We start from the raw sequence: 5,653 nt of genomic DNA on the forward strand, positions 1-5,653 counted from the left end.
CGAGCCCAATCACGCCCAGGCAAGAAGTCACTTAGTCCAAGCCCAACTAGGTTAAATATGAGGCATGAGACACAAGCCTAGACATCTATTGGGAGAATTGGAGGTGTTAGAAAACCCTAGAGGAGGCAGTCGTCAAGGGGAAACATCCTAGATCTTTTCTTTTTTCCCATGCTTGTAATAGCCTACATGAGTGGTTAATTCTACCCTTTAGGATTGAGAATAATCTATTCAAACTCTTTGAGATGATATTTAAATATAATGTTATGTTCTTGATTGATGATTAGTCTTTTTATTTTATTTGTAATGCTTGTTTATTATGATCTAGATGCTTAGATTTGACTGAAAAGTATCTCTAAATTTTTGATCCAAATGATAATGCTTAACATATTTGAATGCCGAGAATAAATTTGAAATGTTAATTGCTATCAACATCTAATCGTAGTGCTAAAGAGTTCTTATAAATATGCGAGGAATCGATACTTAGGAGACTCTCTTAATAAGTTTATATGCGAAGAATCGATATTAATGACTTTTATATGAGCATCAACATCAATCAAATGATAGAATATTACTATACTTTTCAAAATACAAAAAGAGTAAGAAGGATAAACCTCAATCCCAATTTTTCCAATTGAACCAACAACGGTTTGATTTATTTTGTTTATAATTCTTGTAATCACTGTAAAATAACTCTAAACAAACTTTATTACCTTTCTATTTAATGAATTTTATATTTGATATACTGTTACTTATAAGTTCAATATCTGTATTAAGAACAAATGTTTATGTTTTTATAATGATTTGAAAAGAAAAGTAAGTAAATTTACTGAATTAATTATATAGTTTTATGCATTGATTTAACAAAATAAACCGTAATTTAGGTTAGAGATAAGATTGAAATAAGAAACACGTGATTGAGAATGATGGCCATGCCAGCCAAGCCAGGCAACCAATCATTTTTCAACACACTTTTGTTAAACGTAGTGAATAGTAGGATAGGGTTCTTGATCACGACACTTTGTCATGTCCAATATTCTTGTCATTGTTATGGTACAAATGAAACTTAGGATTCTCGTGGCTTCTACATTTGATCATTAAGAATAATAATTCTAGACGTAACCAATTATCACCACCAATGATCAATCATTTTTCCTTGTTTTTCTTTATTCCCTTTCTCGCTTGTTTCATTTTGAAGGAAGCATTCAATAGGACAACCGTTTTTCTAAATTCATGGTTTCTGTCAAATAAAAGTTCTGTAAAAAAATTCTTACAAAAGTATAAAATGGATTCAACTTTTAAGAAATTAATTATTAAAAATAAATTGAATGACAGCATATTTCCAAAGTATAATAAATAACTATTTACATTAATACTATTTAATACAACTCGCTTTTGAAATTAATCAAGGAATGAATAAACTAAATATCACGTGCTTCTCTAATCATTATAATTACAATATATAACTTGTAAAAAGGAGTGAAACTGCTAAAAATTTAAAACTAGAATTGAAAACATTTTTTATATTAAGAGTTAAAATGATTAAAAAAATAGCTTTAAAGCAATTTTAACCCTTATTTATCCAAAAATATTTTATTTTCAAATTAAACTATTAAAAAAGTTTTAATCCATTATAGACCTTAAACACGTGTTTTAAGTTTTTTTTTTTGATACTATGAACTAAAATTAATGAATAATTTAAATTGACTTGTTTTTTTCTGACCATAAAATGAATGAAAACGAATGTAAAATTGATAAAAAGAATAAACTTATGCATAAATAATAATAAAATTCTAAATGTTATCAACTAAAAAAAATGTCTTCGTGAAAAGAACACTGTTATTTATTTTTTAAAAATGAAAAGTGGATTTGTTATATAAAAGTAAAAAATTTATGATGTTGTATAGAGATAATAAATTTTGAATTTGAACTGGATGTGAACATTGATAATTTTTTAAGCTTTAGACGTATGAACTGAAGAATATTGTTTTAATAAATATTACATTATATATGCTGTTAAATCGGTGAAGCAAATAAGATGAGTAACAATGGGACGTGTCAAATTGCAAAGGACCAACCTGTCTCCCACCAATCATTTAGGATTTTTTTTTTAAATTAGCCAAAATAAATAAGGATTATATACTCTCACTCAAGTTCAATTTTGTTATTAGTTTAAATTGTCTAAATTTTATATGTACTAAATACTTGTACTTCAAAACTATTTTGGAATGAGTTATTGTGAATTTTCTTTTATATGATAAATAGAGTTTAAGTATAGATTAAAATATTAAAATATTTAATGTTGATTCAGACGTAAAAACTTAACTGTATTCAGTGGATCTAAGTTTAAATTAAGAATACAAACTAATATTAACGAAAAATATATTTAATCCAATAAATAAATAAATAGTATTTTGATGAATTTATTTACCAAAATAAACTTGATATTATAGTTTCTCATAAATCATCCTTATAGCTTTTAAAGAATTATAAATCTATAAAATTAATTAGTAGGGATGCCAAGTGAGAAACTAATTGGAAAAAGTTTTCAATATTTAAGAAACTGTGTGATATGTTTTAAATCTTTGAGAATGATTAAAAGAGAATAATAGTTTTGCACTTGATATATAGTTTATATATTATTCTTCATGTAATGATCACAAAATACCTCAATATCTATCACAACATGTTACTTATCCAACATAATCATTGACAAGAAGTTTTAGGAGCTATCTCCAAGATGAACGACACTCACAAAAGCAAGGATGCACTATAACTTTGGGACCATATGTTCCTAGATAACAATTTGGCTGCTTCCAATCGTTTTGTCACATTTTCAACCCTCTCTTTCCCTCGTCAGTTTCAACAATACAGCCAAAACCAAAACTAAATAATAAAATTGAACACCGAGAACCTTTACCCTTAATTCACTTGCACATGATAACAAAGCAAGAGAGCAATATACCATAAATTTGATGGCCCCTAAACCTTTACCTCTCCCACCTTCTATAGTACCAAGTAATAATGCTCAAAATGATGAGTTACACTTCTTGAGTGACCCCAAATTCGGACGCCATGGTGAGATCTTGTTCTTGGTTCTTGTTCTTCTTTTCAGCTTCTTTCTTTTTGTTATTGTTGTGTTGATGTTCATGAAGAGAGTTCGTAGTCACCTAAACCAGAATGAAGGATCCAAATTGGAGGTCTAGGCAGAGAATTCATCTGGGGAAGATACTGCAATTGTCAACACATGGCTTGAGGAAACAAGTTATACAACTCAGATTGACTTGCCGAGCTGATGCTTCACTTTTTGTGTGTATCAAGTGTTGAGGCAAAAAATTTAGCATATGGGATTGTTTAAATGGGATAGCAGTAATAGAAAATATTTTGCATAGGGATGCAAATGAAATGTTGGAATACATTGATTTGGAAGAAAACTAAAGTAATTTATTTGATATTTTATTTGTTTATACTTAGCTTAGTTTTAAATTAATTTTGATTTGAGTTAATTTATTTCAAGATGTTAAAGAAGGGTCTAATGTCATAGGGAGGTCTATTAGACAATGGAAATATCCTATATGGATGAATGACTATATAATGTAATAGGAGTAGTGCAATTAGTGAAAATATGGACTCACATAAGTCCAAGTTTTGTTAACCTAAAACATCACCTATATAAGTGATATATTTCGAGAATAAAAAGGGAAAAAAGAACTTTTATCCAAGTTGTTAATTTAGGGAAAAAAGAATTTTTACCCAAATTGTTAATTTTTTAGTACTCTTAGTTGTAGTAACTATTGTAGCATACCCTATCATTGGTGTTTTCATTAACTTGTTCCATGCCTCCCAAACCTTAATCCAAAGACCTTGAAGACCTTCTTCACGTCATCTGGAAACGCCTCACAACCATTCAATCTCAATTGGAGACCAATGAAACTCGCTAGACTAACAATTAGGCACGTAAGGACCTCCTCCATTCCTATCTCACCATGTTACAAGACTAGGTTTCTACTTTATCTCCTACTGGTCTTCACAATTTATTTTTTCACATGAGAAACCCAACAATTTAACACCTCCATTCCCATCACCCAAACCACCCAAACTACAACTTACTTTTTTTGAAGGACCAAAACCATTGGACGAGTTTTTCCAAGAATAACAATACTTTAATTTTTACGATATATTCTTCAGAAAATAGATATCTATGGTTCCTTTTCACATGAAAAGAGATGCTCTTAACTGGTTTAAGTGAATCCATTACAATCATCTCGTCATCGATTGGCCTTCCTTTACATGTTCGTTAGAATTATATTTTGGCCCTTCCTCATACACAAACCACCAAGAAGAATTATTCAAATTTCACCAAAAAACAACAATCATTGATTACCAACACAAATTTAAGAAATTATGCAATTGTGTACATGGCTTGACTCCTGCTCTTAACTGGTTTAAGTGGATGCATTACAATCATCTCGTCATCGATTGGCCTTCCTTTACATGTTCATTAGAATTATATTTTGGCATTTCCTCATACACAAACCACCAAGAAGAATTATTCAAATTTCACCAAAAAACAACAATCATTGATTACCAACACAAATTTATGAAATTATGCAATTGTGTACATGGCTTGACTCCTGCTCTTAACTGGTTTAAGTGGATGCATTACAATCATCTCGTCATCGATTGGCCTTCCTTTACATGTTCGTTAGAATTATATTTTGGCATTTCCTCATACACAAACCACCAAGAAGAATTATTCAAATTTCACCAAAAAACAACAATCATTGATTACCAACACAAATTTAAGAAATTATGCAATTGTGTACATGGCTTGACTCCTGCTCTTAACTGGTTTAAGTGGATGCATTACAATCATCTCGTCATCGATTGGCCTTCCTTTACATGTTCGTTAGAATTATATTTTGGCCCTTCCTCATACACAAACCACCAAGAAGAATTATTCAAATTTCACCAAAAAACAACAATCATTGATTATCAAGACAAATTTGAGAAATTATGCAATTGTGTACATGGCTTGACTCCTACTCTTAACTGGTTTAAGTGGATGCATTACAATCATCTCTTCATCGATTGGCCTTCCTTTACATGTTCGTTAGAATTATATTTTGGCATTTCCTCATACACAAACCACCAAGAAGAATTATTCAAATTTCACCAAAAAACAACAATCATTGATTATCAAGACAAATTTGAGAAATTATGCAATTGTGTACATGGCTTGACTCCTACTCTTAACTGGTTTAAGTGGATGCATTACAATCATCTCTTCATCGATTGGCCTTTCTTTACATGTTCGTTAGAATTATATTTTGGCCTTTCCTCATACACAAACCACCAAGAAGAATTATTCAAAGTTCACCAAAAAACAACAATCATTGATTACCAACACGAATTTGAGAAATTATGCAACTGTGTACATGGCTTGACTCCTGCTCTTAACTGGTTTAAGTGGATGCATTACAATAATCTCGTCATCGATTGGCCTTCCTTTACATGTTTGTTAGAATTATATTTTGGCCCTTCCTCATACACAAACGACCAAGAAGAATTATTCAAATTTCACCAAAAAACAACAATCATTGATTACCAAGACAAATTTGAGAAATTATGCAATTGTGTACATGGCTTGACTCCT

The 5,653-nt window shown here is 30.2% G+C and overlaps 1 long non-coding RNA gene across 1 annotated transcript; it reads left to right on the forward strand.

Moving 5' to 3' along the window:
• Positions 1–2,714: 2,714 nt before the first annotated feature.
• LOC150024667 (uncharacterized) lies at positions 2,715–3,464 on the forward strand. Its single transcript, XR_016516394.1, has 2 exons — positions 2,715–3,075; positions 3,153–3,464. It is a non-coding gene; the product is annotated as an uncharacterized LOC150024667 (long non-coding RNA).
• The last annotated feature ends 2,189 nt before the right edge of the window (positions 3,465–5,653 follow it).

Source organism: Phaseolus vulgaris, chromosome 10 (genome assembly GCF_051622355.1).
Source record: "Phaseolus vulgaris cultivar YP4 chromosome 10, ASM5162235v1, whole genome shotgun sequence".
Classification (NCBI taxonomy): domain Eukaryota; kingdom Viridiplantae; phylum Streptophyta; class Magnoliopsida; order Fabales; family Fabaceae; genus Phaseolus; species Phaseolus vulgaris.